General features: G+C 38.4%; 1 long non-coding RNA gene across 1 annotated transcript in view; it reads left to right on the forward strand.

Moving 5' to 3' along the window:
• The window catches only part of LOC140506066 (uncharacterized), a 56,582-nt gene extending 35,557 nt beyond the window's left edge, over positions 1 to 21,025 (forward strand). Inside the window, exons 2-3 of the long non-coding RNA XR_011967759.1 lie at positions 16,575 to 16,864; positions 18,353 to 21,025. This is a non-coding gene — a long non-coding RNA (uncharacterized lncRNA). The remainder of the gene's footprint in view (positions 1 to 16,574; positions 16,865 to 18,352) is intronic.
• Positions 21,026 to 22,516: the final 1,491 nt, after the last annotated feature.

Raw genomic sequence — 22,516 nt, forward strand, 5'->3', positions numbered from 1 at the left:
GGAGGGATCTCTAGAGGGGAGGGTGAGTGAATAAGTTAAAAGGGGGTGTAGAAGGGTGTTGAGATCAACAAGAATGGGAGGATAAGAGAGGGATCTTTAGAGGGGAGGATGAGGGAATAGGTTAAAGGGGGTGTATAGAAAGGTGTTTGGATTTACAGGAATGGGAGGATAGGGGATGGATTCTTGGACGGAGGTTAGGCTAAGTAATAGGAAGACAAGGCAGAGGATAGAAGTAAACTAGAGGAGTCAGGAGGGATAGGAAATAAGAGATACACACAAACATAAAAATAAAGATCAGGTGTAGAATTTGTTAGGGAAAGTATATGTCTATCCATGTATATATGTATGTATGTATGTGTACACATGTATATGTGATGTATATATCTATATATAAATATATCTGCACTTAATTGTAGCCTAGGGAGGAAGGGAGAAAAAGAACAAGGTAAAAAGTGCCCAGCAGAGAACAAAAGAAAACTTACAAGGAAGCAAAGATGGACAGCTCTCAACACAATATGTAGTATTTATCATACAGACTTTCTTGAAATGAAATTTATTGCTATGTATTTTGGATCCTCTATTATGTCCCGCTGTGTACAACATGCTTTTTTTTCTTTGCTTTGTATTTGTTTCCTATACTGTGTATTTAACTTTCTTTTTCTTTTCTGTATTCTGTATTTGAGTTCTGGTATTTGAGTCTAAAATTTAAAAAAAAAAAAAACAAAGAAAGTTGATCGGCTCTCTCTCTGGAGGTGGACAGCATTTTTCATCATGGGTTTTTCAGAATTGTCTTGGGTCCTTGTCTTGATCAGAGTAGCTAAGTCTGTCACAGTTGAATACAATATTGCTGTTATTGATTCACATTGATTCCAATGAAAGCATCAGGACTAGAGGTCCTATTTTTTAGACTTTTATTTTTGCTTGAGTATTGTCAAGTTTTACTCTTGGATGATTTTTCAAATAGTGTTAACTCAGAAACAACTTTGTTTTTAAATTTTTCAGATCATACATGAGAGGGAAATGTCCATCCCCATTTCAATTAATGTCATTACTAAAGGCTCAGATAGCACAATTCAATCAAGCAAACATTTGATAGAATGAAATCCCAAAGTATTAAGTGAATAGTTAAGGAATTTTCCTACAATCCCACCACAAACTCAGTTAGAAATGATTATAGAGCTTAAGTCAAATTGGACAAAAGTCAACAATGCAACACAGGAAATATCTTGTGATTGGCTAAAAGAATCACGTATACCCTTGGTCCTAAGCATAAAAACAGCAAACTATCCAAGAATGAGGTCAGTTGCACAGGGGAGTATTCTAGTTTGATTGTTGGAGCCAAGCATCTGAGAGGGAATCACTCTGGGGGGTTGGAATAGGTAAAGAGTGAGTTTCTCCCTCCCCACCCCACATTGACTATAGACAAGATCAGAAGGAGATAATGCCTACAGTTGAAAGAAGAGAGACCCATCAAAGATCCATGGATATGGAGAAAAAAACATATCTAAGGGAAGATTCATAAAGATTCCATAAAGAGATACTTTGTGTACCAAGAATGACCACACATGTTCTCTATATTTGTGCCTCATTAACATTGTACTCTGCATTTTTAGCCCCCTCATCCAAAGGACCTGTGTGCATTTATAGGTGGGAGCACCCCAAGTTTTATGGAGGAAATTTTCTTGGATTTTGTATTTGATTTTTGTAACTCGTGTTCTTGCAATGCCTTTTCAGGAAATACTTCTCTAAAAACTAATTGAGTCAACTGATTAATTGATGGTGGGGAAACAGACTAATGGACATTTTGGATTGAGTGTTTTAGAAATATAGCCCCTCAGGGTGACTAAAAATCCTGAGAAGAGTAGTAGCCACCCTCTAGGGAATCAACACACAAGTACTATGAGGTATCCCTGAGGGATTTTCTTTAAGGGTTCAGTCACTTTTTTGTCTAGAGAATAGGTGGAAGACTATTGAATGCCACACGTAGATTCAGAGTCTGATGTTTGCTGTCATTATGTACTGTTAAATATATGCACAGATATTCTGGTAGTGTATGTTATGTAAAAACCTCCATGGTGAGGCTGGGAAAGTAATGAGAGAGCTAATAGGTTTAAAAATGAGAAACTTGTCTATATATATATATAAAATTATGGCATGATATTTTCAGTAACACAGGTGAGAGAGGATACTTTGCCAAGGAAGCAGCCAGACAATTTGGTGGCAGGAATGCTAGAGTTTACTCATACTGATTCTGAAGAGATTATTCATTTTCAGTGTGTTAGGAATTGGAAAGAGCTTCAAATCAAGGCCTGATTTGTTGTTACTGTTTTGTTGATTTTCTAGGCTTACGATGGTGGAGAAAATATTAACAATACAGACTAAATTGAAAAGAATGGCATAACCAGTCTGGCGTGGGTTTTCTTTTTTAGAGTCTGTGGTTAAACATTCACCAGCACACCCCTCGTTGGAGATATCTGAAATCAGATTAGAACAGAAATTATTAATGCGTGTGTGTGTGTGTGTGTGTGTGTGTGTGTGTGTGTGTGTGTGTGTGTTATGGCCCCCTGGTGAGGACTGTCCCTGTGAATCTTTTCTCAGAATAACATTTTACTTAATTCATAATTGAAGAAAATGCTAAGTTTTAACTGAAAAGTTACTGAAGACGTATTTTTCCCATCCAAGACCACAACCCTGCTGCAATCTATCAACCAACTCTTTGAAGGTCCATGTGTCCCAGATTAAGAACCCCTGTATTAGAAGGAAAAACAGAGGAGCGATAGAAAGAAGTATAAAATGAGTCATAGAATTTCACTTGAGGACCTTTTATAGACAACAGAAGATGGCAGCTTGTTTTCATTATAACTTCCACAGGTATCCTCTAATTAAAAGTGAGAGCTAAATGAGAAAGTTAGCAACACATCAAGAAAAAAGGTAGAAAGCACGCAATAAATAAATAAATCTCCCTAAGGAATCCGCAGTGAATGAGCACCCCACCATGGTGAACACATGTTGCAAGCAATCAATTTACCATGGCAGCTTGCCATGAAATTTAGCCAGAGGACCTGCCAAGATCAACAGAGGCCTGAGGATCTTGCTTCCAGTAAGTGTGGAGGGCAAGAGGTATATTTCTCTCAGCTTCAGAGAGTGCGCGGGATTTGTATTTATCTCAGTGATAAATAACAGTGAAAAAATTAAAAAGCAGATTGTTTTCCCTATTAGAGGGGAAGATGAAAGAGCTGAAGGAATGTTTCTCTACTCCCCAGATTTTATGGGAGAATGAAGTGTTCCTTGAAAGAATGAAGGAAGTACTTTGAAGAGATTTTTTAAAAACCACCTTACTGATAACTAGTATTTATATAGAACTCAAAAGCTTGTAACACACTTTACATAAATTATTTCTTCTTACCCTCAAAATGATCCTTCAAGGAAGATGCTAGTATCATCCATATTTTACAGATGAGGAAACTGAGACTTAGGCTAAGTAACTGGCCAGGGTTTGTACTGTTAGTAATTGTCTGAGGGAGGATTTGAAGAGAGGATTTCCTGACTCCAGGTCCAGCGCAATATCTACTCTATCACTTAGATGTCTCAGAGGAAAAAAAGTTGATTCAGAAGAATATGAAGAGGCAGAAAAGAAGCTTACTTTGTGTCAGGAGGCTGGAAAGTAGAAAGGAAAGGACCATTGAGTGTCTCAGCTGAGTAGGCGAGATTCTTCTTAGTGGACCCTCTAAAGAGGAAGCTGTTTCCTTGGGTTCTAGGAATGATGGCTTGAATCCTTGGGTGCTCGAGAGAGAGAGAGAGACAGAGAGAGAGAGAGAGAGAGAGAGAGAGAGAGAGAGAGAGAGAGAGAGAGAGAGACTATGCAGTAGACTGGATCATGGTCATAGAAAGAAGGTAGAAATCCTTCATTCTTTTATCCTCCCTTGCTTTCTCTTCCAAGAAACATTAGAATTTAGGATGGTTAGTACATAAGAAATTGAAACTCAATATAAGTAGGGAGAGAATAACAGAGGTAAGTCACCTGACCTGGATGAACTACATTTCTGTGTACTTAAAGAACTTGCATACATAATTACTCATTTGATTTCAGGGATCTTTGCTAAATCAGGAATAGTAAAAGTGCCTCTAGAATATAAATGGGTTAATGTCCCGATTCTCTAACAGAACAAAAGAGGGAAGATAATAGGGTCATTACACTAAAAAATGGTCGTCATTATTCAGATTCCTGTGAAATTTTAGAAGATATTAAATGATATTTTGTGAATGCTTAGATTTAGACAAGAAAGTGGTGTTCTCTAAGAGCCTCTATGGCTACGACACCTTGAGTTGATGCCACATTAACCTCATTTCCTTTTGACAGCATGGAATAGTGGAAAGGTCATTGGGTACAGAGTCAAACAAAGACTGTGTCTGAAGAATGTTTTTGACATTCCTGGCTACAAAAATTTACACAAATCTCTTCATCTTTAAGAGCCTCAGTTTTCTGTAATAGGGGGCTAACAATGTCTGTGGTCGCTATCTTAGAATTGTTGTGAGGATCAAAGGAGAGAATGTAAACCTTTACATAAACCTTAAAGTGCTAAACAGATATCACATATTACTATCATCATTATTCACGATTATTATTGAATGGAGAGAATAACCAGAGGTGGTATTACCGGAGTTCACTGGGAGACGAAATCCAAAGGTGAGGCCAGAAACAGGAGCTAAACTCACATTCAGGCAAGTCAGTACAGAGTCAGGGAGGCTAGACTAGAAAGGGGAGTAACAGGCTCTAGTTAAATGATTGTCTCCCTTAACTTCCTTGCTATGATCAAAGTAGACAGAATTATGGTAGGACTACTCATCTTTATTTTTTTTCCTTCTGTTTTTTCTTGACTTGCAAAGTCAAGTGGCACTTAAGGTGGCAGTGATCTGCTCTAGCCACGTCATCTCCTTCCTCAGCTAGATCAGATTTGACATGGGCCTGGATTAGATTGGTCCAAGAAGAGAATGGTAAGTAGCTGAATTGCAGAAAGGGGTTTGTTCCAGGAATAGGGTATGGGGCATGCAGAAGCACAAAGTTGAGACGGGGCAGGATGGGACCAGGAATGCCAGAATCATCACTCCAATTTTGCTAAAGCAAAGCACGTGGGAAAGGCAATATTGTAAAATAAGACTGGAAATAGAAGTTATAGACAGAATGTGAAGCCCTTCAAATGTCACGTGAAGGAATCTGTATTATATTCAGTTGGTGTACTGAGGACTTAAGTTTTTTGATTAGGGCAATGAGATCATAGGAGTATTGCAAAAGAAAGATCACTCAGGAAGTTGGGTGAAGGATTAATTGGAGAGGAGGGAGATTTGAAGCAAGAAGCCCCATTATTGCAATAGTCCAGACAAGGAGAAATAATGACCTATGAAGTACAGAGGTGGCAGGATGAGTGGAGAGGAGAGGCAGATACAAGATGTATAATGAAGGTAGAGTGACAGGGCTTGCCAATTGATTAGATGACAGAGATGACAGAGAGAGAAGTGCTAAGGATGACGAAAGTCTCAACCCTGGATACCTTGGACAATAATGATGCCACTGATAGAAAAAGGGAAGTTACATTGTAAGGTAGATCAGGAATCAGGCTAATCGGTCTTGTATTGCTCTCTGTCTTCAGAAGCAAAGTTTTCTTGATGCTTTTTTCAGTCTTACATTACCGTCACTTCTAAATGCCCTCATCCCATCACTTTACATAATAAGGATGTCCAGTGAAGCAAAACAACTCAACATATTGACCATCAATCAACCTATCAATAAGCATTTATTAGGAGTCTACTGTATGCCAGGTACTATGGTCATTGCTGAGGATACAAAAACAAAAATAAAATAATTCTTGCCTTCAGGAATCTTAGTAATCTATAAAGAAAAACAATATTATGTACATATAAAGCCCTATCTGAAAAAGTATGCCTCATTTCATAACTAGTCCACCCTGTCACTGCTAAGGGGAAAGAAGGAGTGTTTCACTGTCAGTCCTCAAAGATTGGTCACTGCATTGATCAGTTCTATTATCTTCTAATATTGTCTAATACAAGTATCATCATATAAGATTGTTCTCCTAGCTTTGCATAGCTTCGCTTTGTAACAGCTTATATGACCTCACGAATGTTAGATGTTCATAATCTGTTATGACTTTGCCTCTTTTTCAACCATGAGCTGTCAACTTACTAGCTGGAATTCATGGTAGGATCATGGCTGAAACCAACTAAAGGTGGAAGACCAACACCTGCAGCCTGTCTGGTGAGCTGGACAGGAAAACCAGGACAGGAACTCCACCTCCTCTGGTAGAGGCAAAATATACCTGACCAGAATCTGGGCCAAGAACTAGGGAGACCGGACAGCCAATGTGTCAGATATCACAAGTTTCACAAAAATGCAAAGTCACTGACAAATCCTGGCTAAGCACTTTGCAGTTGTCAAGGGCTGTATACACTGAATAATAATAAGGATAAGGGGCCGTGGAGAGTAATGAGTAATGGCCCCTCCATTTCCTGCTGATGTGGGCAGTTCTGGACCATTTTGTTTTTATGTTAATTTCTGCACACAGGATTAGAATGTAAGGTTATGGGGCTGCTAATATCATTGAAGTAGAGGGCTTCATGGGCCTGGTTTTACATTTTCACTTAGAAATTTCGGTGATTTTTATCACAGTATTCCGTCTTCCCATCAAATTCTTCATTCCTAATGGCAATAAGAATACATTGGTCCCTTAGATCACACTTTCCTAAGGAGGAGCTCAAAGCACTCCATGGCCCATTACCCACACAACAGCTCTGTAAAGCAAATGCCGGGGAGAATGGGTAAGTGCTTTCCTTAGGTTTAACATACATAAAAAGGTGCCGCCTCATATCATACAGATAAGTTCTCGGGCCATTTAAATTACTTTTGAATGTAATCAGAAGCTTTGCTTATGCATGAGGTTCCAATTGTACTCTGTTTTTATACCTCAGAAATATGTGACCTTTAAGCTTGACAGCCCCACTCAGAGTGCATGTAACTTATTAGAGGGTTTTCATTGATTTCCCTCCCCCCTGCCCCTGCTTCTCTTAAAGAATTTAATGTTCAAGTCCTACTGCCAGGAAAATCCGCCAAAGGGCACTGGAAAGCACCAAGTGAAAAGAAGGGTGGAGGGAAGAATCAGGGTTCTCAGGCTCACCCTTAAAAAAAAGATCCCAGCAGTGGAAACAACTGCAGTGAATACAGATGGACTAAATACCTTAAGGAAGCACCCTTAGGCTGAGGCTCACACAGTTCCATTCATGGTCTTTGGGGTTTTTTTTCTCTTTCTCTGTCTCTCTCTTTCTGAAAAGCTGTAGCCGATATCCACTTGTAGAAATTGGCATTCAGAGCTGTCCTCTCTAAAGGCCAAATGAATAAGTAGAAAAGCAGCAGAGTATGCGGTTTGAGGTTTGAACATAGAAGCAGCTACTACAGCTGATGGAGGAAGGTCTCACTTTCAGGTGAAATGAAGGACCTTGGAAAGGCCTCCAAGGTCACATTTGGGTTTCCCAGAAGGCTCACCCAAACAGGCCAGTGATTTTTTCCCCTTCCTGCAAAGGTCAGAATGAATATCATCTGGCATATGGCCTCCTGGAGTTGCAAAAATCTGGGCTGATTAGGATTTTTGTATACCTTTAAAATAGGAGTTCTTAAACTGGTACCCAAGAACTCCCAGGAGTTTAATTCATGATGGACTTAAGGAGAAATATGTGAATCTAGATGAGAAAAAAATGACATCTTTATTTTCACTAACCTTGTACTAAAATTAAAACTTTTCTTCAATTGTTTAAAAACATTATTCTTCAAAGGAGTTGATAGGCTTCATTAGGCTGTCAAGAGGGTCCATGACACAAAAACAGCTCAAGAATGGTTGATTTAAAAGATAGTATTGGATGTGTGGGGGGAAAGGGTGGGAGGGAGGGTGCTACCAGAACCTTCTGAGAACGTATCTTAATGAACATACCTCTAGAAGTGTTTATTTGTATCTACCAACCTGCCACTGAGGCCTACTGCTTCATCATGCTATTGGAGGTGGCCTCAGATTTCAGAGACTGTGATAATGGAGTGCAAGCTAGGACAAGCTCAATATGGGTGCAGTGACAAACTGTCAATTAAACCTTGGCATAGGCTAAGTTAAATGGAGAGGTTCATTATCAGAAGGCTGACCACCAAAGTGATAAAATACTTTGGCCACAGAAATTCACAAAGCATTATATACAATGGTTTTGGACTGTGTTAGTACAAAGTATACCCACCCTAATTAGAACCTATTATAGAATCATAGATCTAGAACTGGGAGATCTATATTTTCATTAATGTAAATGATCTAGTTTTATCCTTGAAAACCATCATTTTAAAGGTGAGGAAACTGAGGCAAGGGAAAGTTGTTACTTTCCTAAGTTCACACAGGTAGGAAGCCACAGAGTTGGGGTTCAAATGCTTCTCCTCCAATTCTAGATTAAATTCTCTTTCCTTCATATCAACTTGACGTTTTGTAGTATTGAAGTATGTTCCTCTATCTCTGGACATGTTCCTATGCCTGTATATTCTGTTTTATGGTATACTTATGTCTGTGTCTGATAATTATCAAATGAAGTCATGCATATAAAGTCCTTGCAAACCTTGAAATACTATATACATAACTAACCATGAGTGCATATACTTATTACACATGTGCACACATATGTGCATGTACCTATAGGGGTAACTGGATGTGGAGGTGTCTTGGTAACGACCTGGTTGTGACTGCCTAGCTGTATACGATACAGAGTTTTTATTTGTATTTAAATGAATGCACGAGTATACAGATCTGGTTTTCTTGGAGGGTGCCTGTTAACCAGAGAATGTCAGGAAGTGGGTTTTATTGAATATGAAATGTTTGGGATTCCTTGCAGACTAAGACTAGGAGGAAGATTGTATCTAGGGATAATTGATGTGGGGTCTTTCTGATACAGGCATGTCCCCTGTGCATAGAGCATGTGTCAAGTCTCATTTTTTACTGTATATCAGTGTCATTCTGGCATATTGGATTTAAGTATATGAGTGTGCACACGGAAGTGGAATCAAAGTGAATATATGTTGGTTGTTCTGGGGTGGGTGGAAGTGTTGCTTACTTTTAGTCATTAGTTCTCAAGGAAGATGGGAATCCCATTTTAGTCTTTGTTTTCTTTCCTGCCTAAAGTTACTCAGTGTTCTGGAACCATTTTTTTTTGAGAGGGTAAATTTCATCTTCAGTATACTTATTTGGATCCACTGTCCTGCCCATGGGCCTTATGAGAATAACCATTAATGTCCACCAATAGGCTTCTTGTCAGTCAGTGTCTCTGTTTCTCCTTCGGTGCTCTCTCTTGTTCCTCATCCCTCTAACTACTGTTTCTACTTCAAATTACTTGGTTACTTACTGTGAAAGTAATCATAAGCAAAATTCCTCCTGAAGAGTTCTTGACTAAATTTGTCTTGGCAATAGCCACCTAACAAATGTAATTTGTTCAAGAAAGAAAATGTGCAGTGTTTAGGAAAGTCAATGTTCCCTGAGGTCTACTGATCAATCTTCCCCATATGAACCTTACTTCCCTCCTTCAGTTTTTAATAGAGCCTTCCATGTTTCCCCCTACCCCTACCCCATTCACCTTTGACAGCCAGCTTATTAAAAAGAGTTACTATGGCTGTGGCATGAAATAGTGCCATCTTATATTCTGAGGGCTTAATGGGGTAGCTGTGGGGTGCAGACTGAAGCTGGAGTCAAGTCCCACTGTGGGTATTAAGGGACAGTGGATCAGAATTGAAGAAATGCCTTGCTGGGGAAAACAATAAGAACAGCTCACATTTACTATATTGGTCTAAATATAGGCCACCACCAGATAAAAGAGGCCTTGGGCATTCTTTTTGAAAAGAGCATATCTATATATGTATATGTATACATGTGTATGTATATATACACACTATATGAATATACAATGCACACACATATATAAATATAATGAAAAGTACAACATAGAATATTAAAAGCACCGATCTATTTTGCAGAAACTTTTTCTCTAAAAGCAAATATCTCACATTGGTGAGACTTTTTAGCTATTTGTCATTGTTCAGTCATCTCCAACTCTTTATGACCCCATTTGGGGTTTTCTTGGCAAAGATACTGGAGTGGTTTACCGTTTCCTTCTCCATCTCATTTTATAGATGAGGAAACTGAGGCGAACAGAGTTAAGTGGTTTTCCCAGGGTGACACAGCTGGTAATTGTCTGAGGCCAGATCTGAACTCCAGATGAGTCTTCCTGACTCTAGGCCTGACATTATATTGACCGTACCACCTGGCTGCCCTCATTAACCATTATTCCACAGTTGTGGGAGGGAAGCCTCCATCCCACAAACAACCCATTGAGATTCAGTATAAAAATCATGCTGTACCTAGGGCTAAGAAATATTAGAAAAGTACATTCTGGGGAAGTTGTATCTTATCATCTATCCACTCTCTCTGAAAATTTCTTTCTTTTCAGCCTATAACAATTAAGAAAGAAATGGTACTTCCTTTCCCCCATCCCTTCTTTAGTTCTACAGTGTCTTCTTATTATGTTTTGCCAACTTCACCTGATATCTTCTCCATGAGCTGAGGGAGCAAGGATCAAGGAGGGAAAGTACTTTAGCACTGGGAACAAGTTCCAATTTTTCTCTTCCCCATAATGTCCCCTCCTCACTGGCCCATCCTCTAAACTGCACTACCCTCCATTCCTCTTTGGTAAGCATGGGACTCAGGCTGTCTGGTGACTCAAAATTAAAGGTATAGACTTTCTTCCATATGTGGAATGATTAAAAGTTTTCCATTGACTATTCTGTCTCGTAAACAGTTTTCTTGGGCCCCAGAACTTCAACAAGCTTTTTAGGACTAAAGAAGAGCCCAACACAAAGGAATCATACTCTCTCTCCTAGCCACAAATCATAACACACCAGCAGTAGTTTGTGAGAGATAGATATTAGAAGCCACAATCCCTCAAAGTTACTCCTAGAACCCTTAGGGGAATAGTAGTAAACTGCCATCTGGGGAACCAGCCTATTAATGTCAGTCCTTGATGTGTGAGTGGCCTGGAGGGATTATAGCCATCACTAACCAGTTTCCCTCTTCTGTTGAATCTTCTCTGTCCCCAAATTGGCTACAACACATTCGGACCAAAACTCACTAGACTAGGAGTTAGAAGACATGGCTTCTAATCTTGGTTCTTTTGTGACTCAATTGTGTGATGTTAGAGAAGACACTTGGCCCCTTTGGGCCTCAAGTTCTTCATCCACTCACACAGAAAATTGGGTTAGATTTTTTCCTAACATTCCATCCAGCTCTGTCATTGACTTGCCTACTCAATTCTCAGCTTCCTGAAGCCAGAATGCATATTTTATTTATTTTTGCTTCTCCTTCCTTTAGAATTTCATATTGTGGGCCCCTACACATACTGGCAACTGAATGTTGAGTATTGAATCATTAGATAGCACTTTCCCTAAGTAGCAAAATTCAGTGAGAATCTTTGGTTCTGAATCTCTGATAGAAAAGTCATTCTAGTCTATCACCTTAGTTTTCTTCAATCTGATCTAATATACACTTATTAAGTACCTACTATGTATAAGTTATTGTGTTAGGCACGGGCTTATTCTTGGGCAACAACATTCAATTGAGTTGTAAACCAGTCCATATTGTGAAGGTCTATGGAATATAGGAGAGATAGTATAGATCAGAGAATCAGGGTTCCAATCCCATATCTAATGTTTACATTAGAATGTGAATTTGGACACAGATCCAAAATCTGGGCTCCCGGGCTTTGGTTTTCTCTTCTATAATATAAAGATGTTGGATAAGATAGTCTCTGAAGTCCTTTCCAGCTCTGGTCCTTTGATTCAATAGCTATAAAGCTGGATGGTACCTTCAAGGTCATCTAGTCCAATACCTTCCCTTTACATACAAATAAACTGAGGCCTGAACATGATAACTTCTGACTGACAAAGAGCTGAAAACTGGATCGAGAAGAACCAGCAGGAACTTTGGAAGAGGAGATATACATTGCTGCGGAGCACATTTGGTTCCTTAAGTAGTTTCAGCAATTCTACCTGCTAGCCCTCCTGGACATCAAGAGACATCAGAAGATCTGGAAATGTCAAACCAGATATCCAGGGCCAAGATCTCTTACATCATATCAGGATTGTTGACTTAGACTTGGCACAGATGTATCTTTCATCACCCGCTCAGAGTCTTAAATTTAGTCCCAAGCTAAATCTGGATCTGTACTCACCTCTACTCTAAAAGAAGGAGGAGGCAGCAAGATGAGAAGAGTAAAAGATGTTGCATTGTTTCTTGATGAGAATTCTCTTTCATTAATCTTTGCTTAGAAGGTGCCTCTGAATGGCTCCTGGCGCCATGAATAATGTTCACACACAATCTTTGCTGTCAAACATTTTACTCACTCCAAAGCCTGCAGACAGTTTGGGAACGATGTCTTCAGCTATTATGTTTTCAAATTGGCTCGCTATTGTCATTTCAAGGGGTAGGTAGACACCTGATTTATGAGAGCCTGGCTAAAGAAGTGTCATTTCCATGGCTTCCTTAGTTACCCCTTTCGAATTAAGTAGAGAAGAGCAATTTTACCCAGAATGTTCTCTAAGAAGCTTAAAGTTTAATTTATACGTTGGATAGAACTTTCCAACTCATTGAAATTCTGCTTAACACATGTTCAGAGAACACCTAGAAGACAAGAAAAACAAAGCTCTTGTATACTTGGCCCTATAGTGAGGGCAACATCTGTGCATTTGTGAATGCAGTCTCAAAACAGACTTTTGTTTCCTTTCTCCTGCGTACTGTCATAACACATGAAAAGCAGGGTTTCACTGAGCCAGAAAACACTATGATAGTCAATAAATTGGCAAGTTTCTCCATAACTATTCAGTCTTCTTTTATAAAGCATCTATCTACAGTTTTTTCACTGCTCATGTGTTTTTGCCATCATTCTCATTTAAGGGGTGATTTTATATACTCACACACACACATACATATATGAATACATGTGTGTATACACATGCATGTATACACACATATATACATACACACATGCTGCAAGAAATTGTATGTGAAGGGAGCATTTTTAATTGAACAAATACTGTCGTTGGAATCTATTGCAAGAAGGGAATGGAAAATAATTATGTGGAGGAAGTGAAGGTCTTCAGAAACTTGTGATGGGGAAAGAAGAACATTTATTCATAATAACTTGGTACTTATTAAAAACTCACCCCCAAGGTTGTCATTCATCTTGCTTGTGGTCTGGGGCTCTGAGAAGAAACAGTTGAATTGGATTGGTCAAAAGATTTCAGTATTCCCATTAGGTTCAGTGTTCAAATAGGCTTAAGACAATTGCCCAGGCTATAGAGATAGGTGGTTGTTTCCAGTTTTCTGCTAATGGGAGCACATAGATTTGCAGCACTGTCTAGGGATCATCGAACTCAATGTTGGTGGATCATCTATCATAGGCAAGGTCCTCTATATGTGGTGAAAAGAGTATAAGACTTGGAGGGGATTTGGACAGAATTTCTGTCCCTTTCTGTGACCCTAAAATCTACTCCCACATATCCAACACAGATGTCACTTTAAGGAGCCACCAGTAAATGCCTACCCCTTCACTCACCCAAAATAAACAACTGACTCTAAGGACCAGTATTCAGGCTCTTTTCCTCCTTCACATTTATACCCAAATATTCTATACCTACTCCTAATGCATTCACCTGATCTAGGCTCATTTTCTTTATCTTCTTACTCAAGTTCATTCATTCAGTAAGCACTGAAATACCTCAACAAACATTTTGCTTCAGTCATTCAAGATCTACGCCATCTAAGAAATACACGCAGAGACCAGATCTGGCTACGGTGCCAAAACACACATAATCACCAGAATCAGAAGAAGAGTAAGATCAGGCATGAAATAAGGATGCTCATTATCACTACTTTTATTCAGTATTGTACAAGAAATGTTAGCTTTAGCAATTAGAGAAGAAAAAGAAATCAAAGGAATTAGAATAGTCAATGAGGAAACAAAATTATCACTTTGCAGATGATATGATGATATATGTAGAGAATCAATTAAAAAGCTAAACAACTTTAGCAAAGTTGCAGAATATAAAATAAACCCACATAAATTATCAACATTTCTATATATTACCAACAAAACCCAGCAGTAAGAGATAGAGAAATTCTTTTTAAAACAACAATAGACAATATAAAATATTTGGAATTCTACCTGTTAAAACAAACCCAGGAACTATAGGATCACAATTACAAAATACTTTTTACACAAATAAAGTCAGATCTAAATAACTGGAAAAAATATCAGTTGCTCAAAGGTAGGCCAAACTAATTTAATAAAAATGGCAATTTTTCTTAAATTAATTAACTTATTCAATGCAATACCAATCAAACTACCAAAAAAATTTGTAGAGCTAGAAAGAAAAACAACAAAATTCATCTGGAAGAACAAAAGGTCAAGAACATCAAGGGAATGACTGAAAAAAATGAAAAGGAAGGTGGTCTACCTTTACCAGATCTAAAACTGTATTATAAAGCAGCAATCATCAAAACCATTTGGTACTAGCTAAGAAATAGAGTGGTGGATCAGTGAAAAAGGCTAGGTACACAAGACACAGTAGGAAATGACTATAGTAATCTACTATTTGAACCCAAAGACTCTACCTTCTGAGATAAGAACTTATGATTTGGCAAAAACTGCTGGAAAACAGTATGGCAGAAACCAAACATAGAACAACTTCTCACACCCTATACCATGATAAGGTTGAAATGATTTAGACACAAAAGATGATATCACAAGCAAATTAGGAGAGCAAGGAATAGTTTACCAGTCATATCTATGGTGAAAGGAAGAATTTATGACCAAAAAAGAGATAGAGAACATTATAAAATGTAAAATTGATCATTTTGATTACATTAAATTAAAAGGCTCTGTACAAACAAAACCAATGCAACCAAAATTAGAAAGAAAGCAGAAAGCTAAGAAAAAAATTTTACAACCAGTGTCTCTGATAAAATCCTCATTTCTAAAATATATAGAAAACTGAGTCAGATTTATTAGAATACAAGTCATTCCCTAATTGATAAATGGTCAAAGGATGTGAACAGGCAGTTTTCACAGGAAGAAATTGAAATTATTTATTATCACATGAAAAAATGCTCTGTCACTATTGATTAGAGAAATGCAAATTAAAGCAACTCTGAAGCATTACCTCACACCCATCAGATTGTCTAATATGACAGAAAAGGAAAATAATAAACATTGGAGAAGGTGCAGGAAAATTAGAATACTAATGCATTGTTGGTGGAATTGTGAACTAATCCAACCATTCTGGAGAGCAATTTGAAAGTATTCCTAAAGGGCTATAAAATTGTGCATACCCTTTGTTCCAGCAATTCCACTACTAGGTCTGTATCCCAAAGAGATCATAAAAAAGGGGAAAGGACCCACATGTACAAAAATATTTATAGTAGCTCTTTATTTGTGGTGACAATGAATTAGAAATTGACGGATGACCATCAATTGGAGAATGGCTTAACAAGTTGTGGTTTATGAATGTAATGGAATACTATTATTCTATAAGAAATGAGCATGCAGATTTCAGAAAAACTTGGAAAGACTCACATGAACTGATGCTGAATAAAGTGAACAGAACCAGAAGAACATTGCACACAGTAACAGTAACTGTGCAATGATCAACTATGATAGACTTAGCTCTTCTCAGCAATACAAATAATCCAAGACAATTCCAAAAGATGTTTGATGGAAAATGCTATCCAAATCCAGAGAAAGAACTATGGAGTCTGAATGCATATTGAAGTACACCATTTTCACTATTTTTTTCTTGTGGTTTTTCCTTTTTGTTTGGAAATATTTTTAACATGATTATACATGTATATCCTATGTCAGATTGCTTGCTGTCTCCAAAAAAGGAAGAGGAAAGAGAGGGAGGGAGAAAAGTTTGAAATTCAAAATCTTATAAAAATGAATGTTGAAAACTATCTTTGCAAGTAATTGAAAAAATACTATTAAGTGCAAGAATAGAGACCGGTCCTATCAGATAATTTATTCAAATATCACTTGCAAACTATATTGTGCTCTCTGCACACCTCTGCCTGCTTGAAGGAAATGTGATCATTGTAGTTCCTAGATTTTTCCTAGAATTTCTTGGTTCAAAGTTGCCTATGTTCTGACTAGAAACTGCCTAGATCTGGGAAAGTAGTGGGGATGTGGGCAAGTAGTAAATGTTTTACCATATATTGTTTTATTGCTTTTATTGATTCTATATCAAAAGTGAAGCATTGTATGCGATATCCAAGCATGTCTGTTAATTACTGTGTGGAGTCAACACCACTGTGTCTAGTCACCATGTAACTAGAGCTCAGTAAAATATAGCCAGTGCTAGGAAGAGATAGATTTGCCGGAGGTGGGGGGCTCAAATACTGACTATGATTAGAGGAATTTCATACTAATTCATATCCTCTATATAGATGGAGATGGGGATAAAATGCCATCTACTCTCTGAGCCCCAGAAAGAATTTGGCACTTCCCCAGCACTTCTGGCCACAGGGTGGAGCACCATAACTACCAGGAGGACTGTAGGACTGGCCAAAAGTTTGATCCTTCATGCTGAACGGGATTAGTTTATTACCTATCACCAACACCTGATGGTTGAACTAAATTGTGGTAAGAAAAATTGAACATAATACTGCTGACATGATCATGAGGAGGATTTGCCTGGAAGCTGTACCTCAATTAATTCAAGCCATTTTCTCACAAGGTTGGTTTGTTTTTGTCTTTGTTTTGTTTTGTTTTGGCTGCATATCCCTGAATTTGCTATGCACTAAAATCTCTAGACTTTTTCATCCCAGAAAGGCTTTTCTCCAATCACGCTTCTCCATCTTATACTTTTAAAATCAGCTTTCTGAACTCATTAATCTTTCCACTAATTTCCATTAAATTTCATCCTGTTAGATTGTCTAATTTCTATTCTGTCAAGATCTTTTTAAATCCTTGCTGAAGCTATACAGGCTTATTGTCATCCCCACTCCCTTTTACAGAAGTGCACTAGCCATCTCTTTAATATTGCCTTCTAGAATGTTGCCAAGAATGGTAGCCAACCTCACTGAGCTATAGTTTATAGACACTGCTGTTTTAATTGCAACTATTTTAAAATGCACCCCGTTTGTGTATATATCCACATATGTGTATATATGTATACATGCATGTGTGTGCGCATACATTAACGTGTGTGTATACATGCATGTACACACATATATTTCAGGTCCTTCTCCTTGTCCCTTCAAAAGGAAACATGCCAAGTCTTAAATAAACAAATGAACGAACAAACAAACCCAGTGATGTCTACTGAAATTAAATCCTGGCAATGACTACCCCTTTACATTTCCACATGACTCTTCTGAATGGCTTTTGTTCAAACACACACACACATACATACACACACACACACACACACACACACTTCACACTGGATCTTTTAGGAGAACAAAGGAAAACATTTCCCTACCATATGACAGTTTCCCATCTATTCCCTCCCTTTTCATATATGCACAATAGTAAAGAAGGTACTGTATCTTTAATAAACAACCTGAAATTCTGAAAGATCCTAAAGTGTCAGTTCTGGTTTCCTCAGTCACTGCATCTTAATTGCCTGAGTAGTGTTTGCAAATTGTAAGCTGTTGAACCCTTAAATTGGACTGCTGAGCTTCTCACTTTAGTCTTTCAAGGATTCCTGATGTCTTTGGTGTGGGTCCACCTTCCACAGATATCATACCTCTAGACCTCAGTGCAATAGCAAGGAATGTTTACACCTTGGATAAGTACCACAAGCTATATCTGAGGCAAGTGGAAGGAAAGGTATTTTCAAATGGGGATGGAATGGATGCCACTCTTTGGGAGGGACTTTGGAACACTGCAGTTCCTTTGGGCAGAGACTTCCAGACACCACAAAGATGCTGCTAGAGAGGAAGGCTCAGAAGAAGTGGGCCATATGACTGCTTCACATTTTAACTAATAATTCTGGATAACTGGGTGGTAAGGTCAGTTGTTCTTTCATACTTTGCATCTAAGAAGTCTGATTTAATAACAGTGGAAGGGGTAAGGTAACTCAACCATCTGGGAGACCTGAAAGAAGATTTAAAGCCAATCTCTATCTGTATCCTACCCCCTCCCCACCCTAAATCCACAAAGTATCATTTAAAGTTATAAGCACCTTAGGGAATGTTCATGCCAACTCCTTATTTCACAGAGGAGGAAACAGCAGTTCTCGAGGAGAGGATGAAACTTGCCCAAGGTCACAGAGGAAGGATCCTTCCACTATTACAAGAATGACGTTGAACTGAAGTAGAATTCAGTGGAGCCCAACTCTCAGAGGCTCACAGACTGTCAGAACTAGAAAAACTCTTTGAATATGGACTGGAGATATGAAATGAGGTGAGAATTTTCTCTATTAGTGTTGATTTGTTTTGATTGACTCTGTTATTTCAATGGGGTATAGGTAATGTGATAGAGATAAACACAATTTTTTTAAAGAGAAAAGAGTATCAATTAGTCATGAGAATAGCAAAGAGTAAGTTCAGAAGGGGATATGAATGGAGCAAATTTGTTGCTACATTGTTAAATTTAATATGCACTTTGAAAATAAGATGTAGGTTGCTGTGCTCTCCAAGGTAGAAAATACAATGAGGCACTGGAGAGGACTAAGCTTTTCTCCCTCCATGAGTCAGACTGGCACTAGTCTCACAGTGGGCCCACCACATGATCAGCCCAGGCTCCTGCTTCAAGAAAGCAGAAACAAAGAGGAAAAACTTTTGAGGGAAGAAAAGACTCGAAGACGGGAGAAGCAAAGGCATCCCCAGGAAGGCATGACCCTTTGAGAAAAGACAGAGGTATTTTCCTTGTCCCCAGTCTTGCTTCCTAAAAGGTCCCATCTATGCAACTCATGGGCAAGTTTATACCCCATCACCCTTTATCATTGTTGATCTCCTGGTTACCTCCACTCCCTGGGAAGAAAATAGTGTGAGATAGCCTCCAAAGGACTCATACTGTTGGTGCTGAAGGTACCAACTTCATAGGCTCACCCCACTCCCAACCCAGTAGCTTTCTTCTCACACTGGTAGCTCCTTAAACCCTGTGGCTTTTCCTTCCAATTAATGAGTTACTCCTTGAACCTCCATTCATGGAAGCACCCATACCAGCCCTATGCTCTTCAAACCCAAAACAACTCATGACTTCCTGGAACACCTCTCAGCCTTTATCGTTGTGGCCTTCTCACCCTGCCATAGCTCTCTAATTGTTATACCTCAGTGCCTTTCTTAAAAACGAGTCTTTCTATTTAGCTAAGTTGTAAACTCTTCTCATTTGAAGTCTCACCAGAAATTGGTAGGACCTGTGGAAACTTGTATTTGCCTGGCATAGCTTTCAATTGTCCCAATCAAAATGTGGTATCAGTGTAAGGGTCTGTTCCCTAAAAGGGAATAACATTCTGTGATATTTCTCCAGTCGGCACACAGCAACGAAAACTTTTTCACTTTAATTCTCAATTTCCCATCTCTTTCCCCTCAAGACAGATTGTGGAAAGATATTTGTGTGTATGTGTTTTGAGACACTGATCCATATACCGCTACTGATGTGAATTTGCTGACCTTATGTTCTTTCCTTTCCTCAATGACTTTCACACACAACATCATAAAGCAGATTCCATAACTAGATTGGATCCATTTCAACCATGAATTTTTCAAAAGATCATAATCTTCACTGTTGCCATGTTCATATAGGAAGCAAAACAAAACTGTGGCATATGTGTTTCACAAGTGAGCCCAACACTCTTACTTCCCTTATTGACTTGGTATTAGCAACACAGTTCAAAGTGGATTTTGGAATATTAAACTTGGACCTGCATGTGTTAGACTGCTCGTAAATGTCACTTAGAAAGCTGGGTTCCAAAAACAGTCAATGGAAAGACCCTATCTGTGAAACATGATAAGAAAGCATAGAAGTAGAGTAAGTAATAGTTTAGGCTGTCAGTGTTCTAAGCATGTCTGCTATAGGAGTCCCATGAAATATGAACAGAGGGGCTTCCTTGGTCATGTTTCCCAACAAAATGCTGTATTCTGATCAGAGGTTGATCAAGGGCCAGAGAATGCCCTGTCTACTACAAATCAACTTGTCCCAATCTCTGAGCCCCAGTTTACTGAGCTACTTTTCATTGTTGGTGCAATGAACTATGGGCTGCCTCTAGTATGATTACAAGTTACTACTGCTTTGTCTTTTTAACTTCTTGTCCTACTTGATCCCTGTGAGTGAGACTGTCTGTCTTAATATAGAGCACCTTAGGCTAAGGTCAGTGGCCCCAGACAGTGTAGTTTCATCTTTGTCCATGGAAGAGGAAGGACTCCTTACAAAGCTCTTTTTCTTCTGTTCATATTGTTAAGGAAGGAAAGCCATTTGATTACAATGTGTCATTAGAGGAGCTAGCTAAAGGGTATAGTTGATGATAAAGATTCCCCTATAAGTATCAGAAATATGAAGTATATATGATAAGTGATGATAACTGCAATAATGCTGATGATAGCAAAGGTAGATAAGTAGGTAGGTGCTATTATTACCCCTATTTTACAGATGAAGAAACTGAGGCAGGCAGAAGTTAAGTGACTTGCCCAGAGTCACTCAACTAGAAAGATTCTGAGGCTGGAATTGAAATTACATCTTTTGGACTCCAAGTCCAACAATTTCCTTCTTAACTACCTACTGGAGATCTTATATTAAAGGACTGTGGAACAGATAAGGACTTAGACAGTATTTTATAATGTATTGATTAACAAGTAGCCCTTTTTCTAACATGATTTCAAGTGCACTGGGAAGGTTCTGCAACCAAACAAATCCCTCCCCAAGGTTATCACTAGTGCTGGAGATTCAACCATTAGAGCTTAAAACTTTGATCTCTGTTAAAATACAGATTCCTTACGATGGTGAAAACAAAATGAAAACAAAAAAACCTTGGAATTCTAATTTGTTGTAGCTTGGAGTGAATGAGTTTAAACTCTTTTCCCAAAAGCAGGTTTTGACAGAATATGGAAATATGACTATAGAGGTGGGCAGCTGAGGTCAAAAAAGACAGGGACATCACTGAGACACCAAGGAGAGTGAAGGAAGACAGACTTTCCCTACTTAATAATTTGGCCTGCATAGAAGGACTTTGGAAATGCAGGGGAAATTCAGTTTTAAGGAACTTGCCTAGACATCAAAATTGCTTTGTTAAAGTTAAACTGCTTTTAAATAGTCAGTGTGGTGACATGGAAAGACATACAGAAGATGAAATCAAAGGCAGATAACACAGGACGAACATAAAATCTTGGCAAAATCCTATAAGAATGGGATCAGGAGTGCTACAGGTCAGAATGAACTGTCAAGAAAAGCTAAGGATAATAAAAAAGGCAAAGAAGTGGGGTTGGGTGGGGGGGGGGGTCTAGACTGCTTTAATAGAATGATCAAAGAAGAAGAAGGTCCACTTTGAGAAGGATCAAAAGATGACACCAGATCATGAGGAGATGGCATAACTGCTCACTTATTTTGCTTTTGTTTTCTCAGTCAAAAGGAATAATTCAGGATAGCACTATGATGTAGAAGGAAGCACATTACATTTGCAATCAGAGGATCTGAGTTCAAAACTTGCTTCCTACCACTTCCTACCTTAATCATCTGGGGAAAGTTACTTTACCTATCTGGGTTTCCTCAATTATATTGGTTTCCTCAATTATAAAATGACAGGATTGAACTGTCCCTTCCCTACTATAAACCTATATTCCAGGTTCACTAACTGGAAAGGGTGGACAAATATGACTCATGAGGAGTTGATAACCAAGATAAATAAGAAGATAGTGAGAGAGCACCAATTGTATTTTGATGAGTTCAAATGACCAGTTCCAGATAGACTATAGCCTAAGCTCCTGAAAGAACTGGAAGGTGTGACTGCTGAGTTACTGTCAGTGCCATTTGAAATATCATGATCAGGTACAAAAGATTAGAAAAACGGAGGTGTTTCTGTTTTCAAAAAGATAAAAGACAGTCTTCAAACTACAAGTCAATGAGCTTGTAAAATTCTGTCTTTAGCTCTAAATCTATGATCCTATGACCTAGAAAGGGCCACAGTGATCCCAAAGATCCAGCATATTCTTCATCAAAAATGGGTTATGTCAGGCTAGTTTCATAACAGTGTTTTTTACAGGGTCCATAGAGTGGTAAATTGGGGGAATGCAAAAAATTAAGCTTACATCAATTTTACTAATGTAAGTCAATTCGGCAAAGACTTTTGTGCCATTCTTACGGGAAAACTAGACCAATGCTCATATAGCAAAGGGCTATATAAGAATAAAATTAGATGGATTAGAAATTGGATGTGTTTCTCTGGACC

The sequence above is a fragment of the Notamacropus eugenii genome, chromosome 5 (assembly GCF_028372415.1).
Source record: "Notamacropus eugenii isolate mMacEug1 chromosome 5, mMacEug1.pri_v2, whole genome shotgun sequence".
Taxonomy (NCBI): domain Eukaryota; kingdom Metazoa; phylum Chordata; class Mammalia; order Diprotodontia; family Macropodidae; genus Notamacropus; species Notamacropus eugenii.